This window comes from Balaenoptera musculus, chromosome 3 (assembly GCF_009873245.2).
Source record: "Balaenoptera musculus isolate JJ_BM4_2016_0621 chromosome 3, mBalMus1.pri.v3, whole genome shotgun sequence".
NCBI lineage: Eukaryota > Metazoa > Chordata > Mammalia > Artiodactyla > Balaenopteridae > Balaenoptera > Balaenoptera musculus.
In genome coordinates, this window is record NC_045787.1 from 44,058,991 (window position 1) to 44,081,664 (window position 22,674).

At 36.5% G+C, this 22,674-nt stretch overlaps 1 long non-coding RNA gene across 1 annotated transcript; it reads left to right on the forward strand.

Moving 5' to 3' along the window:
* Nucleotides 1-5,191: 5,191 nt before the first annotated feature.
* On the forward strand, nt 5,192-22,350 carry LOC118893424. Its single transcript, XR_005019464.1, has 3 exons — nt 5,192-5,357; nt 6,674-6,677; nt 22,339-22,350. It is a non-coding gene; the product is annotated as an uncharacterized LOC118893424 (long non-coding RNA).
* The last annotated feature ends 324 nt before the right edge of the window (nt 22,351-22,674 follow it).

The window sequence follows — 22,674 nt, forward strand, 5'->3', positions numbered from 1 at the left end:
CATATAAAATTACTGGGAAATAATGGAAGCCCTCAAAACCTAATAATAATATTATTTATACGAAAGAAGTCTAGTAAAATTGATACTTTAGCATAAGAAAACAATTCTACATTAATGAAAATTCCAAGGGATAGAAAATAGAAAATCTTCCAATATTTGAAAATTCAGAAGTCTGGTTATGAATATTGTGTTTGTGGATTTCAATCATTCCTACTTACTCTTGATATGGTAACCTTGCTTAAAAATAGATGTGAAGACAGTTTAGCAGGCAGTCGAGAATTTCTTCCAAATATAATGAGTGTCAAAAATATATACATATAAAAGAGAGCACAGGGCTTCTCTGGTGGTGCAGTGGTTAAGAATCCGCCTGCCAATGCAGGGGACACGGGTTTGAGCCCTGGTCTGGGAAGATCCCACATGCTGCAGAGCAACTAAGCCCGTGCGCCACAACTACTGAGCCTGCACTCTAGAGCCCGAGAGCCACAACTACTGAAGCCCGCGCACCTAGAGCCCATGCTCTGCAACAAGAGAAGCCACTGCAATGAGAAGCCTGCACACCGCAATGAAGAGTAGCTCTTGCTCGCCACAACTAGAGAAAGCCCTCGCACAGCAACGAAGACCCAACTCAGCCAAAAATAAATAAATAAAATAAATTTTAAAAAAAAGAGAGCACAAAACTGATTCAAATAATTTTGTTTAAAATTAAATTGTAAGAGTTTATTATTTAGTAATCTGTGTAATATATAAATCTAAGAGAAGATGGTCTGTGTTTAAAAAAAAAGATTTTTAATAAGATTAAAGTGGTTTTGTTGAAACTTTAAAATATATTTAGAATGCAGTTAAAAGTAAAAGGGTCATCCTCAAGTAACTGTGGTGCAAAATGGCCTTAAAACATAATTCACTTCAGAGAATTAAACATGTCTCATCATAGCTCATTATAGCTTATTAAACATGTCTCATTATGTGCATTGTTATTTTATTTAACTAATTCTTTCAGGTAAAATACAAAATGTTAACATTTAGCAGAATTACAATATTTTACTATATTACACCTATCATAACACCCCCCCCCAGAAGGTAGTGGTAACTTAAAATCCACAAGTTTTGTCATTTTACACAAGTTTTAAATGCTCTGCCATAAAACTTTCAAGGCTTTGGAATGCCAAATAAAATGTTTATTGAACTAGACAGACCCTGGCTTTTTTGAAATTTTTAAGGACAAATATTTTTTAGCTTTTTTTCAAACTATCCTGTGGAATTGAGTGGCCCACAGAGTTGAAAACAAATGTAAATCACTTCTCTAACTATGCACATAGCCCAATGAGCCTGATCTTAAAAGGCTTCTGAAAAAATGAGAGATTGCAGAAACAATAGGTAATAAGCTAAGGAACAATGTAAATTAAAATCATTCAAAATATTTTTCCAAAATCAAGAAAATTATTAGGCAAGATGAACAAATTGGAAGAGAGTCAATTAACAATTCTTCTTTTGTTCTCATGTTTCCTTGAACAATATCAGGATGATTTTTCAAATTACTAGTTTATATTACTTATTGTTAAAAGGGGACAGTTCATTTGAGAAATGGAAGCAAAATAAACTTAATTACGTTGCTTTTTTTAGTGATAAGAGAATAAATTAGGTGGAATTGCTGAAAATACTTTGAGGCTCCAGATGCTGGTATTGGAACAATTCATTTAATTTTCCTGGGTCCAGGTTATATAGTAAAATAGAGGGAAACAGGGCTTGATCAAATGCTTTCTAGGACTGTTCCAAGTTTGTAAAGGAAAAGAACATATAATAGAAAGTAAAATAGACATATATAATAAAAATGATTTGGAAAATAACTGGTTGAATTTTTTTCTGATTCTTGACCAGCTATTTATTTATATTTGATCCCAAATGTTTATTGCTAAAAAGAATTAATGTTTTGCCATTAGAAGTTAAGGTGGAAACTTATACCAGACCACTGAAATTAATTCTCATTCTTGGTATCAGCTAAGCAACTTGTCTACTAGTCTATATGATTACTCTTTCATTCCATTAAAATAATTATCATGGAAAAGTTTTAAATATCGTAATCATCGTAGTATACTCTTGAAATGAAGCAGCAAATGACAAGGTTGTATTATCAAGATGTTTTTCCCCTTCAATGGCCCTTCCTGTTTTCTGTGGCCTGATAGCCCCTATCCTGCCCTCCTCTTCATCTTAAGAAAAACTTACAGATGGCTTCAAGATGGAGGAAATGCCCAGTGAGAACGCAGCCTTTATTTCATTGCATTGGTGGTAGAGATGAGGATCATAAACAGGTGCTGCGTTATAGTATCTGAAAGGGCCCAAGTTTTAAAAACAGAAACCAACTCTAAAAATGACATTTATGAAAAAAATATTCGGTTGCTAAAGGATTTCTTGGGGCTGAAGAATTGGTTAGGAGCTACGCTTCAGAAACCGTGCCCAAAACATATTACAGAATTGCCCCAGTGGGAACTTCCCTGGAGGTGCTGCGGTTAAGACTCTGCACCCCCAATGCAGGGGACACAGGTTCGATCCCTGGTCAGGGAACTAAGATCCCACATGTTGCATGGCCAAAATAAAATAAAATAAAAATAAAAAAAGAATTGCCACAGTAGAGATTCCCAACTTTTCCCCCCAATTCCATTGCCCTCAATCATTGGATACGTTTGCTGTATCACTCGCAATGTCATCTTTGGAACCTAGAGGTATCTGCCACCATGTACGCTAGAACACATCCCGCAGAACTTCTGCTTCCTAGTGCCTCTAGCTTTCTTTTCAAAGATTGGCTCGGGTTTGTTTGTTTATGGGAACTGAAACTGTAATTAGTCAAATCCATTTCACCTGTCTTCACTAATCAAGGTTGTTTTAAGACTTCCATGTCCTCCAAGAGGCAGGGAGCCTAAACAAGACATTTGCCTGAGTTATTTTCCAGGAACTTGGAGTTAGCTATGTCTAATTTGAGCTGAACTGGTTAAGACTGGATAGGACCACCAACCCTCCAGCTGGGCATGTGCACGTGTCCTCTCCGTGACCTTCTGAACTTGCCGGGGACCTGTAGATTAGCTACACCTGCCTAGAAGGATGATTATCACACCTTTCCCCAATCACCTTTCCCCACGCCCCCCATGCTCCCCACGCCTCAGACTGCCCTGCAGTTTTACTCCTTAGTCCATAAATACCCGCAGCCCCTCGCCTCCAGGGAGGTGAACTTGAGATTTGTTCTCTCGTCTCCTCCTTTGGCTGCCTTGCGAATAAACCCTCTCTTTTTTCTTTATTGCAAACCTTGGCGTCTCAGCATTTTGGCTGCTACCTTTTGGCAAAATGAACCTGGCTGGGGAACAAGCTTTCTAAAAGGGCATCTTAACCAAATAAATTTTTTTTGTCACAGTTTTCAATAGATTTTACTTTATGTAATACTATATTCAAGCATGGGCAGCTCAACTGAAGTCATTTATGATTAAGTCCCACCCTCTACTATCTTCTGTTAGTTTAGCTTTGTTTTCTATCTATAAAAAGTTCAAAATCAGGGGCCGCCACAAAACAGAGCTTGAGGCTAAGGAATTCATCTTACTAGCTAATTTCACAGATCTTTACTAAATGCAGTGATCTCTCTAATTTGTAAGTTCTAATTTTCCTCCTCTGCTTTCCCTTCCTTGAAAAATACTTCAAGAAGAGGTGGAACCCATCTTGCTTTTTCCCGTCACCTTTCTCCACGTCCCTGACGCCCCCCCAATGCCTCAAACCGCCCTGCGGCTTTACTCCTTATTCTATAAATACCCCCCAGCTCCTCTCCTCCGGGCAGGCGGTTTGTTCTCCCTCCCCCTTGCTTGGATGCCTTGGGAATGAATAAAACTTCTCTTTGCTGAAACCTCAGTGTCTCAGTGTTTTGGCTGCTGCCGTGGAGCAAAACAAACCTGGTTCAAAACAGAACCTGGATTACGTGCCTTCTCACCAGTTTCAAGAAGAAACGGATATTGTGTTTTATGACTTCTATAGCGACAGGCAACGGTTCACAGAGATTTTAAACAGCAAGCAGGGATTCTGCTTTCTTATCATAAATGACTAGACGCTCCAAGGGGTCCTCCTGTTGCAACAACTAGGTTGTGGACACGATAGACTCTGCGATGATTGCTGTCTCACAGTATATGAGAGAGGTCGCCAGGAAACTCTCCCCTGTCAGGAACAAACAACCTAATGTGAATGGAACCCAGAGCAGCTGAAGACTGCTCCTAGGTGTTAGGAAATAAGACTTTTGGAGGAAGTGAGCCTGAGGTGGAACATCTAGGAGCCAAAGACGGGGCTGGGGGTCGGGGGGCTTAAAGCTAATGATGATCCAGATTTTCCAATAATCACAATAAATATACCTAAAATGACCAATTAGAGACACATACATAAATACAACATGTATAAACATAGCATATATATAAACATAAAACTATCAAATTAAAAGATTACCAGATAGGATGATTTTGAATCCATTTGTATGTTTATAGAAAATATTACTAAAGGATAAGGAAACTAATGGGACAAAGTATAAAGAGTGAAAAGCTAAATCAGGCAAATAATAACCAAAAGTAAGCTGGAGTAGCTATACTATTCATAGACCAAATATCTTTTAAGAAAAAATAGAATCACTGGGATATAGAGGGTGACTATAAAATGATGATAATAATAAAAGCTTAATTCACTAGGAAGATATAAACAAGTGTAAACAAAAATAGCTATAACAAAATAGCTTTAAAATGTAGGTAGTTGCTTAGTGACCACCTAGAGGGGTGGGATAGGGAGGGTGGGAGGGAGGGAGATGCAAGAGGGAAGAGATATGGGAACATATGTATATGTATAACTGATTCACTTTGTTATAAAGCAGAAACTAACACACCATTGTAAAGCAATTATACTCCAATAAAGATGTTAAAAAAAAATGTTGGTAGTAAAAACAATGAAATTTTGACCAATCAATCAACAAAATGAGCTCAAAACAGCTCCTCTCAATTATTATTCATAGCAAGCAGACAACAAAATCAATAAAAAGAATAGAACACATCTGACAAGCTTGTAACATGCTTGAACTAAGAGCTCTATACATGCCCTACTCAAGGACATATGAACCTTCAAGTTGCAAACTTTCAAAGATGTGAATATGTGTTCACATGTCCAATCACATAAGTTAGGTCATGTGTCTGGTGTACATTGTCACGTGCGTGCATCCTCTACGAGTGGTTGTGCTTTTGTGTACTTTACTGTACAGTACTGTATAGAGTACAGTAGTACAGTATCTTTATTTCAAGCCCAGGATGTCAGGAAGCAAGCATAAAAACAGCGGTGATGTAACTAGTACTAATGTACTTTTCAAGGTACTGTACTGTAAGATTAAAAATGTTTTCTTTTTTTTTTTTGTCGTTTTTTTATGCATTATGTGTGTGAAAGCTATTATAAACGTAATACAGTACAGTACTATGTAGCCAATTGTGTTTGTTGGGTACCTAAGCTAACTTTGTTGGGCTTGTGAACAAATTAGACTTACCAACGCGCTCCCGGAACAAAACTCGTTTGTATGTAGGGGACTTAACGGTATTTGTTAAACTGATTGTGTGTGAGCTCATAAAGCAAGTCTCAACTCATTTCAAAGAATAGGTATTACCCAGAACAGCTTCTCTAGTAAGTGTAATTAAGAAGCAATACCAAAAAGGCAAATGAAAAACATTGCCATATATTGAGAATTTAAAGAACACATTTCTATTTAATCCATGGGTCAAAGAAGAAATGTTAGTGGATATTAAAAAATAAAAACGAAAACAAAAAAGCCTAGAACTGAAGGGCAACCAAAAATCTACTTTTTAAAACTGTGGGAAAGAGTAAAAGCAGTTTTGAGGTCTGTTTAGCTTTTAAATGATTATATTACAAAAGAAAAAAAATTGAGAAGTCGTGAGTTTTTTCTAAAACTAAAGGTTATAAAAAAAAAGTAGCCTAATAAAGACAGCAGGAAGATGGATATAATATAGATAAGGGCAAGTATCAATGAGATAGAATATAAAGGTACAATAGGAAGCATCAAAAGAACTAAGTTTGGTTTGAAATAAACTTTATCTGAGATTGATCAAAAAGGAGAGAGATATATAGGGGAAAAGAACATGAATAAATAATACACCAGATATTAAAGGGGATATGATAAAAGATGAGGCCAAGATCAAAATATATAGCATCAAAAATTTCATGCCAATAAATTATAAAATTTAACCAATACCAAAAGAAATCTGAAAAAATAACTTGCCAAGAGAACCTCAGAAAAATATAAAAATCTGTATATTCATACCACTATTAAAAGCTTGAACCAGTAGTAAAACATATTTACATATAGAAGAAACAGACCCCAAAAGTTTTACAAGTTCCACCAAACTTTTAAGGAAGAATCATTCCAAATTTGAGTACATTTTCTGGAGAATAAAAAGTGAGGGAGGAATCCCTGGCTGATTCTATTCTATACAAGGTCAATATAACCTTGATACAAAACGAGATAAGGATAACAGGAAAATTGTAATATCCAGTTTCTCATGAATATAGGTGCAAAACTCCTAAACAAGATATTTACAAATAGAACTCAACAATATATAAAAAGATAATACATAATATCCAGATTAGGATTACTCTATGAAAAAAGGATGGTTTCTAGAAAATCTATAAACATTATGTAAACTATTATCAGATTAAAGGAAAATATGATCATCTAAATAGATGAGTAACAAAGGATTTTACAAAACTCAATACCCATTCTTAATTCAAAAAGAAGTCAGTAAGCTAATTTCTTTAACCTGATAATATATATCTACAGAAAACTTAGAAGAGATATCATTCTAAATAAGAAAATATTGGAAGCATTCCTTTTAAAATTGGGAACAAAAATGAGAATGCTCACTATTGTCATTTACATTCAACATTTTATAGGAAGTTATAACCAGTCCAATAAGACCAGAAAAATAAACATTATAATTCTCGGTGTATAAATCCAGAGATAAATTAATAGAATATTATTATAAATATTATGAATAATGAGATTAGTAAGGATGCAAGGCATAGAATTCCACTTTTCAAATCTTAAGTCAGTTGCATTTCACAAATAAACTAGAAAATGTAATTTAGAACACACAATTCAGAAAACAAAAATTATAAATATCTTAAAATTATAAAAATTATATCTAAAATCTAACAAAAGATATGAAATATCTATACGCAGAAAATTATACATATTTTTTCCTGAATGATATCAAGAAGACCTGAGCAAATGAAACAATAGCTCCTGTTTGTAGATAAAAAGACTTACCTGCATAAAGATTTTAATGTTCTCCAAACTGATGTAGAGAATCGATGCAATCTAGTTAAAAAAAAATCTCATTTATCTGGTGAAAATTGAAAAGCTGATTTATTTATATTGAAATGCAAAAGATTCAAATTAACTAAGACACTGTTAAAGAAGAAGAAGGGGGAAGAAGGACAAATTGCTATCCTGGTTAAACAAGACTTAATATGAAGCTATAATGATTAAGACTTTTTCTATACCTGCACCAGCCACAAACTGAACAATGGAATAGAACAGACCCACAGAACGACACATACATGTAACTTTGATATGAAAAAATGGCATAATAGATCAGTAGGGAAAGGAGAAACCATTAATAAATGAAGATGGAAGCTGGAACATTTTAGCTTTTTTTTTTTATGTTGATACTTTTATATACTGTAATATGATTGCTGATGTAATAATATTTATCTCATTATGTAATTATAGTACAATATTATTGTCTCTATTTATTACATTGTGCATTAGATCTCTATGACTTATTTATTACTTGTTACAAGTTTGTACCCTTAAACTCCATCACTCTTTTCCTCCCACCCCCATCCCCTGGTGACCACCATTGTGCTCTTTTCTACAGGTTTAACTTTTTTAGATTCCACATGTAAGTAACATCTCATAGTCCTTGTCTTTGTCTAATTTATCTTGCTTAGCATAATATGCTCAAGGTCCATACATGATGTCACAAAGGCGAGGATATCCTCCTTTCTGGTGGCTGAATAATATTCCATTTATATATGTACCACATCTTTTTTTATCTATTCATCTGTTGATGGGCATTTGGATTGTTTCCGTGTCTTAGCTATTGTGAATTATGCTGTGATAAACGTGGAGTAGATACACCTTATCAAAATCCTGTTTTCATTTTGGAGGTATATATGCAGAAGTGGAATTGCTAAATCATATGGAAGAGTTGTTTTTAATTTTTTGAGGAATCTCTGTATCATTTTCCATTGTGATTGGACCAATTTGCAGTCCCACCAACAATGTATAAGGGTTCCCTTTTCACCACATGCTTGCCAGCACATACTGTTACTTATCTTTATTTTTCTGACAAATACATAGAAATAATTTCCTAGTGGATTATGAATTTAGATATCAAATGCAAACTTTAAAATTTTTAGGAGAAAGTTTTTGGCTGTGGAGTAGGGAATGATTTTTTTAAAACAAGACAAAAATAATAACTATAGAATGATTGGTATGTATGGTTTCATTAAAGTTAAAAACTCTTCATTGAAAAAGTGAAACTAGAGTTAAAATGCAAGTATAAACTGGAAGAGCTATTTTCATTATGCTTATCAAGGGATCAGTATCATGAATATCTTACACATTTCAATAACAAAAATACTAACTACCCAATACAAGAATAGGCAAAAGACATGAGTAAGTAACAACTATGTAAGGCAACATACATATGTAAAGATATGGTTAACCTCATTATTACTCATATCAAGTACCACAATGACAGACTATTTCACATTCATTCAAATGACAAAAAGTATGAAGTGTGACTCTTTCAAATGTTGGATAGAATGTGAATAAGGGAATCTGATATATTGATACTTTCCTGGTGGGAGTGAAAAGTGGTACAACCACTTTGAAAAACAACTTAATATATCTTACAAAGTCAAAGCGTGGCATATTCTGTAACGCGGTGTGTCCATTGCTAAGTACATTCCCAAAAGAAACTGTATGGAATGCACCCCAGCATCGGCATGGAAAAATGAAGTATGGGTTAGTCACGCAATGGCATGTCATGCAGCAATGACAATGACTGAATTCATGGCCTTTTGTACAACATAGTTAAACTTTAATAACATATTGTATAAGAAAAGCACATTCTAGGAGACACTATGATTTCATTTTTATAAAGTTCAAAATAAGTAAAACACAACAAAATATTTTAGGTATGTATATGTGTGCAATGTCTGAGAGTGTGTGGCAAGACTGTACACATACACAAACATATAAGTGTACGTGGACATATATGTGTGAGTACATACATACCTTTTTTAAGGCAATGTCAAATACAAAATTCAGGGCAATGGATACCTATAATGGGAAGACAGAGGATGAGATAGAGGAGGACGTAAGTAGAAGTATATTATTGGTAATATTTTCATTTCTGGTTTGAGTGGCGGATTTGTGGATATTCATTAAATTACTAAATAATAAACAAATGAAATGAGTGAAGAAAAGAAAGCCACATCTGGACAGATGATGATAGTGCTTTATGAACTTTATGATTAACCTAATTCTGTTCACCTCCTTAAAACCAAAAAAGTCAAAGACACGGGCACACACACCAAAAACAAGTAGACAAAAGAATGAATATATAGTGGAAGATGTAAACAGAAGGCATTAATTTGGCTAGTGCTTTATGATAATTAACTGAATCCAAAGAAGATTAACTGAGGAAAATCAATCCCACTGGAATTTCTGAGATATTTCATTCAGTTTTGTTTTCTACAATTATTTTACATTGCGTTGTTAAAAAAAATGCATAACATTAGTATTGACAGGGGAAAGATGCATTTATTAGGGAGGGTGATCTGACTAATAAACCATGTGTTCAAATTGTTTGAGAGCATGCACATTCATTTAGGTGGGAAGGCTAGGTGAGCTGTGAAACGGCCTATTTTAATAATAAGAATAATAAAATAGTTGAACTATCAAATAATTGCAAACTATTTACTTCATATATAATAATTCCACTCTTACTTGCATTCTAAAATGTGTTTGTAAGAAACAAGGGGATAGCATTCCAGAAAGGGGGCAAGAAATGGTACATAATACACAGCCTACCTTGTATTACTTGCCTGTTGCTACAAGTTCCATGTTAGCATGAGACACACGGAGTGTCTTGTGTGAGATTTGGAAGGTCATGGAAAGGAGCAGCTACCTTACTCTATCCTCAAGAAGTCGGAGAAGGGCACCCTAGTGTTGCTTCCTGCTGGCTTTTCTGGTTAGGGGACAACGACAGCTGGGCTTACAACTCCTTTGGCTCCTGCCAAGTTTCCTGCTTCAAGGTCAGGGAGGGTGATCTAATAAACCAGGTATGTTCAAATTATTTGACAGTATGCACATTCATTCATGCTCAGCTTTGTGAAGGTCAACCTCTCCTGCTGCAGCACACCCCCATCATCTAAGTTGGAGGCTTGGAGATAAAGAGTCTAACCCAGGTTCCAGTTCATCCTTGTGGGTTCAGGCTCAGCTTGACCTCACTTCCCCAACTTCATGTCCCTCTGCCCTTCTCTGCTGCCCACCCTCTGGCCTCTAGGCTTCAGCACCAGGCACAGCTTCACATAGACTGTGAAATAAGCTCCTTCAACTGACTTACGTCAAATCCTTATAATAAACCCCTTATTATATGCAACTCCTAGTTCTTCTCTAATCGAACCCTGAGTGGCACAGAGGACAATCAAGTAGACATGCTTTTCCCCATGTGTTCACCGATCTCAGGTTCTCTTTGGACACCACCTGGTATAGCAGGTTTGTAGTAAAGTTGATCCAGGATCAAATTCCAAGTCCCCTACTTTTACTTGACTTGTACCTTCATTTCTCTGAGCATCAGTATCTCCATGTGTAAAATTCTGTTAATAATCCCTACTTTCTAAGGTTGATGAGAGAATCAACTTAAATCCTACATTTCAAGCCCAGTACCCAGCTCTTAGAGTGTTAGTATCCTTTCTTTCCATCCAGAGCTTTGCAGTCCTTAGAAAACAGTTGACTGCCTGAATTCATGCAGCTGATGCTCCTTGGGGTCTTTTACATAATTAATTGACTATTTCATTCCTATGAGTGAGCTCTTCTACATATTCACGTGACTAAAGGAAAGAGTTTTATTAATTTTTAAATGCAATGGAATATGTTTTAAGTCTAGGTCTTCATAGACTCCAAACTTGCTCCCCATGCTGATTTCTGAATTCATGCAAAAGTTTAACAAGAGTTCCAACCCCATCCCTCACAGGAGTTATGAGTAAGCTAAATTCTAAGAATCCATAAGGCACACACACACGCAAAAGGAAAAGTGGCAAATCTGGTAAAACTCAAGATGCATTTTACGCATTCCAGGGAAGCGACTTAAATGATCCTATGTGTGTTTGCGTTTGTTACTCTATTGAAAATCCTTTGGGGATGTATGATGCCTATACCCATAAATTCTCTCTGCTTCAATATTGAAGTTGCTGCTTGGTAAGTTAGGTGCTAAAAGGGACAAGAAAACTCTTTCCAAATATTAGGAGGCCATGCTATGTCCTCTTAGAAAAATCTAATATCCTGCCACTCAGACCTGAAGCCACCTTCCAAATACTGCTTTAAAACAGCACCATACAAGAAGCACAGATAATACAAAAAATGCCCTTCCTCTTTTTCTTTTTTCTGGTCAGTGAATACCTCTCCTGAGGTAAAATAAAAAGTTTTCACAGAATAATGTGAATCTTGCTGAGAAGGTGAGTTCCTCTTAGAAATAGCTCGCTGACATCAAGGAATATTTGAATCTGTGGTTTTTGCACTGATTTTGGCTGACCCTTACATACAGATGAAATATTAGGGTAAAGTGTGGTGTGTAAGCAGAGCTCCCCTGGCTGAAGTAGCACCAGCTCTGCCTCCCTGGATTCTCCTCTCTTCTCAGGCCACCTCCACTCAGGAAGGGCTTCAGGATGGAGTTTTGCAGCAACTTCCAGAGGCTTCCAGAAGTACCATATGAAAAGCCCCCTTTAAGATGAAGGTGGCATGGCAAGACCTGGATTGGTATCTTGATTCTGCCTGCTACTTCCTGGAGAACCCTAGGCAAGTCACTTCAGATACCTGGACATTCCTTTCTCGGGGTTAATACCATTTGCCCTCTCAGGGTTATCTTGTTGGTCAAATTAGGAAATGCATGAGGAAGCACTTCTAAAGCTTAAAATGGAACGTAAGCTCTTTGCACCTGCTTTTGCTCAAGTCCTCAAATGATAAGCAGTCTCCAAAGTTTTTTCTTCCACCCTTACCTCATTTCTTTTCCCGCACCATATTCTCTTCCCTGGTGATTTCAACAGCACTTCTGGCTTAAAATATCCCCTCGAGGCATATGATTCTCAGGTTGACATCTATAGCTCCAAATCCTTTTTCAAATTTCCCATCAGAACTTCCAACTGTTTCATAGGCAACAAATATTGCCAACCTCTCAGAATCAGCTGGTTTAAAACAACTTCACTATCTCCTCCTTCTCCTCACCTCTTTTCATCATTTCCCTTTTCTTTTTTGTCCATTGTTCCAAGCACAGAGACTAAAATAGCCCAGAAATATTTTGGCCTCTTCCTCTCCGTAGACCCAAGGCACCACATGCAGCTTCATGTTTGGTTAATTCTTCTTTAACACAGTCCACCCTTTCTCATCCCTACGGTTAATTTCATCCATACTGTTTCATTCAGGCACTCATTACCTCATGCCTGGATCACTGCAACAGTTCCCTAATTGATCTCCCCATCCACATTAGCCTCGATCAATAAATCCTACACGCCATTCCAAATAATTACAAAGTGCATAGATCATGTTGCTCCCTTGATCCAAAACAGTTAATAGCTCCCTGTTGCCTAAAGAATACAATATCAAATTTCTTGGTGTTGCTCCTTTGCCTCTTTGAGGCACCAGTATGTGTATGCTGAAGGAAATAAGTAGTGATTGTTATACACCACTTACTAATTTCTCTGTTAGAGCTGGCCGCATTTGTTACCACATTTGTTACTGCAAGCTGTAGAGAACAGCAGTCAGATCTGTCCATAAGTTTGTCCTAGTTAATCTGAACTTTTCCACTACTTTTCCTCAAATATCTAATGTCCTCTTTGCCTATACTATTATTTCTCAAAAACATTTTTCCATCAACTGTCCATGTGGTTTGTTCTTGCTACTTCTTGTAGCTGCAATGCTCATACTCATAAATTTCATGGGCAGATGTTCACCCTGTGTTTGGAATGGATTATGCCTCCACACCCACACCTGGAGCTGAAGTACACACTTGCATATGGATCAGCTAATGCAGCACAAGATCTCATTTATACTTGGAAGGGAATTGAACATACATAAAGATTATATCACTGTGATATGTTTTAATGCATGTAAAATAGCCTAAGCATAACTACTGGCCTGAGGTATTTTAGAATTTACATGAAAAAGACAGCTCACTTTTAAATTCCCTACCAGAAAAAAGAATCTTTATTAGTATATAAAAGCAATTCTTTAAAGATGCTAAAGCAGTCCATTGACATAACATTATAAGCATAGTAATATAAAGGAGATGACACAAGACTTATTTAGGAGATAACAGAGAAAATACTCCTCTGAATGAAGACCCAATTAACATATGTCTGCAGAATGGCAATAAGCATATCTTTGCAGGTTCTTTCATGTTTCAGTGATGGTCAAGTTGTGAGAAATGGAAGTGTCATGGAAGATGGTAGGTGACGAGTTCTCCCCTTTGTGGATAGAAAGCTACAGCACCCATTAACCATTTTCTCCCCCGTTACCTCACCCACACACGATCCACTGCACCTCCGAATTTTGTGTGTTCTTACATTTTGAAGGAAGCTGTTTCCAGGGGAACGGGTAAGGCAGGGTGCCCCAAGCTGTTGTAGTTGCTACCACTCACATGACTATGCTGGCTGAGATGAAGTTAGAAAGGGAAAATGCACCAGCATCTCCTTCTCTTCTGTGCCCAGGAGGATGCAAAGCCAGTGCTTTGAATAAAAGACAATGTCTGTTGTTTATCAATCTCAGGAGAAAACAGATGGCACACTCTAAAGGTTTATCCAAACGTATTAGTGAAAGGAACATATACAAAGATGTGAGTACGGTTAGGGAACTAGTAATACATGATGAATAACCCAGTAACTAGCACCAGCAGGAAGCCATGACCAGCCCTGGAGCTAAAGCAATTAGATGAGAAAACAGTTACCAAATGCTGTCAGAGATGGAAATGGGGGAGGCGGGTGTGGCTGCATGACAGGAGCTCTGGCTCCTAAAGGAGACACTGATTTCCTGCTGACACCTCCCTTTGGCCAAACCTAAAAGGCAGCAGAGGGCACAGGAGCCACGGGGATCCAATCCACTGTGGGCAGCATCCAGGGCAGGACAGAGAAGAGTGAAGAATGGCTAGAGCTGGGTCTCAGGGAGGGGCCGAAGAGAGAAAAACTAGCACTCTCACCTTCTGTAAGGAACTTGAAAACTGTATTAAATGGTGGAAAATATTAAGAAGGAGTATATCTGTCACTGTAGCTAATAGTAAATCTTAACCATTGGGTCTTAACTGTAATAGATACTACAATATACTGACTTATAGCAAGGCCAGTAGATTTGGCTACCTTAACGATTTCTGAGGATACAATGGTACATACAGAGTATCTGTTCAACCAGAATATCTGGTTAAATAACTCATACCAGGTCAATACATAGAGAGTGGTAGAATTGGAACAAAACCCCCAGGCACCGTGAGTTCAGTCTATGTGCTTAACCACTGGGCTCTACTGAACAGTGCAATCTTGTGCTTCATTAGATATGCGTAGGGACAAGCGTAGGGACAAGATGGAAATCCCTGGGGAAGTTTTCCCCTCCACTACATTGTGGATGGGAAACAGTTCATTATTTTCCTAGTTCTGAGGATAAGTAACCACACTCATTCTGTAAACCTGAGAGCAACTGTTACTACCAATACTAGGAGTAAAGTTGATGAGACTTTAAAATCATAAACCAAATGATTGTTTAAAGCTACCTTTACATTATACTTACATATTCTAATATAATAATTTATTACTTAACCTGCATTAGCACATGTAATCCAGATGAAGAAATGAGAGTACTGTAATCCAGAATCACATGGCTAATGAGAGATCAAGCCAAAATCCAAACTGGCTGACGACCAGAATTACTTTCAGATGTCTTTAAAACAGGTCCTCCAAGTCCCGCTCTGGATCTACTGAAGTAGTGTCAAGATCAGGTTGGGAATGGGTAGTGGAGACATAACAACTGATATCTGTACTTCTAAAGGCTTCACGGCAAGACTGATGCATTAGCAGGGTCATAATTGCTGAAGATGCAAGCCAATCAAATGCTACAGCAGCAGATTCTAAGAAGCTTGAATGATTCTCTGTCTCCAAGTGGGCCATCAGTGATAACCAGGAATCTTCTTGTCAGGTCAGAATTTTGATAGAAGCTATATTTGGAGTGATGTCATTTGACCTGTTATTGTCAGGTCGTGAGCGGCAGTTTAACAAAATGTTTTCTCTGAGACTTGATGCAAGAGTTTAAAGGCCTTCCTATTTGGACATTTTGTGCATTTTTACAGTTTGCATGGAAAATGGGAACTTAGTTAAAAGAGAAAACACTTCCTTGAAGCTCTGGAAATAGCAATTGAGTTCTGCTCATTCTACTTCTCCTTCTAACACTGGGGTTATCCCAGTATTGCATCTCCAAGTGAAAGCAAACATAAATTCACAAATAAACACTTGAAGGGGGAGACAAGAGTGCATTATGGGTTACCACTCCCCACTCCACAAACAAAAAAAATCATTTGTTTCAAATTAAGACCTCACCGAAGCAAGGCAGGCACAACCAAAATAATGAGAAAAGTATCAATATAATGAGCAGTAGGTCCTGATAAATTGGGAAATTCCTGCAATTGAGACAAGGTAAATGACACAGAAGCAGCCTCTATTCCTCAGTTTAATGATGTCTCAAGTTACTCTCTGAAGATTTGAAAAACTTCAGCACCTCAATTTTTGGACTCAAAGTTATGTTGAATTAATATTCCTCTTCTGTTCCTTATCGCTTTCAAACAACTTGCTGGACTACTTTGCTGGTGATATAATTGTGTTTAAGGGAAGGAATTTTTAAAAACAACAGTGTATCTTTTTTTGTACTAATCTTTAAACCTGCCAACATTTTCCATCTGACTCTTGTTAACATTTCTGTAGGATAGAATAAGGTCTGAAATCTGGTTACTCTTGAAAAATTAGTCATCACTAATATAGAGTGTACTTTTGTTGAATTGAAGAGTCAGTATACCATTGGCCCTCAAGTTAAAAAAAAAAAAAGAAAACCAACAATAATCCAATTTCCCTTCTAATATTTGGATGGCAGCCTTCTGGAAGATTAGTTGTATTAATTCAAAAGTGTATTATGGTAGGATAGATAAAGCACTGTGGTGACTCAAATGGAATCTGACTGCAAGTAAAAAACATAACTTGAGCAAAGAAACTGCCCACACACAACAGATGTATAAGTGAGCATGCAGAACTTTATGGGAAGTTGAGTACTTAAGCACATGGTCACTCAGGGTTTGTGCTGACTCAAAAGGCTATACTGGTACCTGGCTGTCTTTCTGACTGTGACCCTTCCATTTCCCCATATTCCTTTCTAAACAGAAGCTGAAGCAGGAACGATGGCCAGACCAGGCAGAGCTCCATCTTCTGATTGCTGGCAACCTCCTCCCCGCTGTCCCTCTGAGGCTGGAGGACCATTTTCCCTCAAACATGGCCGACTCTGATTACGTCACTGAAGAAGCTCCATTGGCTCAGTCCAGATCTAGGGTCTGCTGAGGCATCAGAGGGAGGCATTTATCTAAAAGAATTTGTGAATAATTTAGATGATACAGAGGGTATATTGCTGTATATAATAATGCATATAATGTGGAGGAAGCATGGCAGAGTGGAAAGAGAAGACCTATCAGAGCCAGCGAGTCTTAGGTTCAAATCCTCCTCTGATGCTTACTAGGAAGTCATCTTTCTACTCGGTCTCTCAGTTTTCTCATCTGTAAATTGTGATTCCTAATATCTACCTTAGAGATATATTGGAAGAACAGGAAATGTTACTTATAAAGTTGAAGAAATGGCAGTTATTAATAACTAAGCAATGTTACAAGGCACTCTGGGCTCTCTACCCCCGCCCCCCAACCCAGCTATATTTTTATTCCATTACCTCATGCAAACCTTGCCTACAAGTAGCAGACTTTGTCCTTTAATGTCACTCTGGGGCGTTTCCCATCTGCACTTCAAAGAGGGTTAAACAGATGAAGGTGTATTTGTCGATAAAGCAAGACAACTTTCAGTATCCCAGAAAATACCACACTTGTTTAGGCAGCAAAGTACTATTTTACACCAAAAGAAAATAGCCTCATTCCATACTTCCTTAAATGTATTTCACAAGACTGTTTCTGAAATTTGCTCAATGTAAAGTTTACTTTGAAATAGCTTTTAAAGATTCCTGTCAGATATGGACAAACTAACTTAAATACAATTTCTTTTTTCTTTGACAATTAAACAGTTGAGTCAGGTCCCTCTGAGAAATGAATCCCAGTTCCTAAAACTCATATTTTTAGCTCATCTTTTTTTTTTTTTTGCTTTTCTTACTTAATCAAGTGTAGCCATTATCTTTTCCATTTTGCTTATTTGAAAATAACTAGTTTGAGTATTTGAACAAAATATATTTTGACTTAAAAATGAATATTTCCATGGATTTCTTAAATCGGCGCATGTGCGCCTCAAGGCACTTTACTTGTGTGTCCTCAAGAAGAGCTTTGGTATAAGAAGCCAAATATCCCAGGGGCTGGCAGCAAAGGAAGCGTGGATCCATTGTTGCAAACACCCACAGCGATAACACCAAGCTACAGGCAAATTATAATTAGGAGAAGAATGTTCTCTTCTATATTTCTCTTTTAAAAACACTACGAAGATCAGCTTTAAAATACAGAGTCATCTTAAGACTCATTTGTCATATACTGTTTACTGAATCACCTGGAATATTTTTGGTTTGATGTCTCATTGCACAACCAATATGTTTTTCTCTGCCCACCAACTCGTGTTGCTGAGAGGAATGGTTATTTGTGAGAAATATATCTTGGAACCATGAGTCTTAAGGAAGTCAATCTATTCTCAACTGGAGACAACAAGGCTTATCAAGGCATCAAGACATGGGTGGCTGGGTTGTCCTAGGGGCCACCTGGTATTTCAAAGTCAAATTAGGAGCCTTACATTTTTTTCCCACTGAGCTTCCATGTAGAAGGGAAGATAGGTAACAGCAGAACTCATTCTGAACTGGTGAAAATACTGCTCAAATACCGAGGGAGATAAAAATCACACAAAGCTTTGGGAGGAACATGTTAAGTTTTAGAAAAAAAATGAGGAAACAAGTGAATTTCACATTAAAGGACCATACAGCTACTTCTCAGTGAAAGGGGAAATTAGTACAAGCAGTTTGAAAGAAATAGACAATCAGACAATAGACTCCCTTCATCTATGTTAATTTTTAAAAGCTGAAAGGAAGGGAACGACCACAGTTAGCTAATAAAAAGAAAGCATCTGAGGAACGGCTATTAAAGAGGGGGAGTGGAGCTGGGATGAAAAATACCTTTTAGGCCTACAAGGGTTATCCAAGTGGACAGGAGAGAATAAGGAAGAAATTTTATAATTATTCCGTATTTACATATATCAGGTACAGTTCTGTGTATCTCCCATTCATTATTCTAACTCAAAAAAAGGGTAAATAATATATAATTTCCAGATTTAATTGATGAGTAACTTGACATTCCGAGAAATCAAGAACTTTCCTAATGTCATACAAATGCTAAGTAGAAAGTCTGCATTTAAAACCAAGGCACCTGCCTACCTAATTTCAAAGCTCATTTTTCTCTCTGTACCAACATTGTCCAAATGCGAAGTATATTGTATGTAACTTTTGGACAACTTTCACAGAAAGGGGAAAGGAACTCTCAAATTATTAGGATTATTGGTAATTTCCAAGGATTTTCAGTAATTGGTGCTATTTCTTCCCACAACCATATGTTCCTACCCCCAGGTCTCTAACACTCCTAAGGTAACAGTGTAAAATATAGTTTGCCCCTAGGCATTCATGATGCAAGAATTCAAAATCAAAATTGAGAGTTGTAAAGTTTCACAAGAGGATAAAGATGAAAAAAGAATGAAATTTGTGAGACCCTGAATTTTTAAAATAAAAATTGTTTTAAAATTAGCAAATGCTTTAATATTAGAGTTCAGGCTCTCAAAGTCAGTAATATAATTTCTGTATATACAAACACAAGAATATCTATAAGCTGAGTATTCTACTAGGCACTTGCATGTATGCATTTGTGAATATATATTAGATAAATATTAGATATTGACCAAAATATCAAAAAAAGGGACAAAAATAACATAGGAAAATCTCTGGTCCAAGCATTAGTCTATGTTAACAAAGTGATGCCGAAAGCTCAGCTTCTCTGTACACTGGTGCCAAATCTAATCTCAGAGATGGTTTTGGGTGAAGTAGAAAAGAATAGCTTTATTGCTTTGCCAGGCAAAGGGGGACACAGCGGGCTCCTGCTTTGAAAAACTATGTGTCCCAACCTGGGAGGATTTGATGAGGAGTTTTATAGCAACAGTTCAAGGGTGGGGTTGCTGACAGGATTAGGGTGTGTTCAGGGTCTCAGGTGGTCAGCCTCCTAACCTTGATGAGCTTCTCTGATCCCTTTAATCTTGCCTCAGGTGGTTTCTTGGCTGCACCTCCCTTGATTAGCAACTGTTTGAATCTACCCTTTGGAACTCAGGGAAAGTCGTGGAGGGTGGAGACTTGTCTATAAGAAACAGCGGGGTGAGGGGGATGACAAAAAAAGCTTCCATGCCCAGGAACCCCACAGGGTCCTCCTAGGTTTCAATGGCAAAGTTAAGATTTGCTGGTTAAACACTATAATGACAATTTTTAAAATATACTTTTACATTAATCCATAAATGAGAACTATGAAACACACCTTGGCTGATCACAACCTGGCCACAAGGTTTAAAATGTGTTTTCCAAACACATTCCTTCTGTCAATTGCCTGGAATGTAGGATGGATTTTTTTTTTTTTTTCCATTTAAAAATATCCAAAAAATAGAACTTGACTTTTGAGGCTAGCCTGTAAAACAGAAAGTAGAAATAAAGCACTTTGAGCATATATTGTTATCATTTATTTACAGGTGAAGAAATCTTTGTCCAAAAGATAAACTTTAAAACCAAAATTCCATGTCGTGGAAGCCAGTGGTTCTCAACTGGTGGCAATTTCTGGTTTTTAGATACATGTATCCCAATGTGGCTTTAATACGCATTCTAGATGACTAATGATGGATACTTTTTTATTAAATGTATTGTGCTATTCTTGTTGGTATTATAAATTGCAGATACCTGCCCCCACTCAGTAACTTGTGTTTTCACTCTCTTAATGGTGTATTTCAACAAATGATAAGTTCTTACCCCAATTTTCTGATATTTTCTTTCTTCTTGAGTGCTTTTAATTTCCTACTTAAGCCATTTTTGCCTAATGTAAGGCCATGAAGATATTCTACATTTTACTGTATAGAGGATTTCTTGTTTCACCTTTTACATTTAAATCTTCAACTAACCTAGAACTAATTTTTACATAGTGTGTCAGATAGGGGTCAAGAGTTACATTTTGCCACATAGTAATTGCACCTTTGCCACACATCAAGTCTCCATTTAGATACTGGTCTATTTTTAGATTATTTTAGATTATTTTATTCCACTGGTTTATTTGTCTATCCTTGTGCCAGTCCCATATCATCACAATTACTGTAGCTTTATTGTATGTCTTGACATCTGGTAGAATGAGTCATACGCCATTGTTCTTTTTCTTCAATACAGTCTTGGGCATTTTTTGGCCATTTGCTTTTCCATATAAATTTTAGAATCAACTTGCCAAATTCTACCCTCAAAGTCTGCTGGATTTTCATTTGTGATTGCATGTATTCTATAGATCAATTTGGGAAAAAACATACATATTAACAATATAAGTTCTTTCCATAAACATGATAAGCCTTTAATTTATTTAGTTCTATAATTTCTCTTAAGACTTTATGGGATGTTGTATGTGTCTGTGTGTGTGTGAGATCTTGCACAATTTTCATCAGATGTATTCCTAGGTATTGGATATTTTTGAACTTATAAATTGTTTATTTTAATTTTCTACTTATTGTTGCTAAAATATAGAAATTTAATTGATATTTGTATATTAACCTTGTATCCACCAAAATTGCTTAATTCACTGTTCATAATTTTTAATAGATTTTCTATATCAGCTATCACAGAGTGACTAAAGACTTTTTATTTTTTCCTTCTTTTATTTCTTTTCCTAGCTTTACTACACTATCTAGGACCACTAATACAATGCTGAATAGAAGTGATAATAATGAGTACCTTGTTTTGTCCCCTATCATAGGGTAAAAGATTTTAATAATTCAACATCAAGGATGGTGCTTGCTGCAAGATTTCTAGAGATACTTCTACTCCAAGTATGCTAAGAGTTTTGCTTTCTTTTATTTTTATCATGAACGGCTGTTGGATTTTATCAAATGCTTTTTTTTGACATCTAGTCATGGGTCAACATTCTATGAAACAGATGGCAAAATCTGCTGTAGACCATCAATAACAATATTAGCAACAACTAACATTTTTATGGCTTTTACAATTTGTCCAGAACTTTCATGTTATTTTGGTTAATCACTTAAAGCACTACATAAAAATGTCCAATTTTGTTTATTTATTTCTAACACAAAATTCATAAACTAGTGTCACGTTTGTTCTTCCCAGTGGCAATGCAGAATTTGTAAGAAACCATCAGTGCAGCAATCACTCTGATTGCATAATAACAAAGATCTATGACTAAATTCTCATACTCAATCAAAGCAAATACTGTCACCATTTAAGACCATTGTTTATTAATTAAAAAGAAAAATCTATAAAAAAACATAAATTTTATTGAAAAATAATACTCAGAAATGTGTATGAGTATGCAAAACTAGGAAATTCTTGCACCAGATATATATTGGGTGCCTACCATGGGAAAGACACTCTGTCACATATTATGGGAAATGCAAATCTGGAAAATAGAGCACAGGGTGCTTAGAATATGGTGGATTCTCAATGGATATACACTGAATGAACCTCTACAGAAAACAAAAGTGCTTTTCAATGAACATTCTTTCTAGAAGGAAAAAAAGTAGATATAATGCAAAAAAGAAGTAAATAAATGCTGAGTAGAGTCGAAAAGTACCCAGTAGAAGAGAAAAAGGATATTAATAAGACCTAAAATAGCTAATATTTATGGAATGTTGGTCATCATTCTAAGACTGCACTGTTTAATACCTTAGCCTTTATCCACATGTGGCTACTGAATCCCTGGAAAGTAGTCAATCTAAATTGAAATGTACCATAAATGTAAAATGCCCACCAGGTTTCAAAGACTTAGTATGAGAGAAAGAATGTGAAATATTTCATTAAAATTTTTA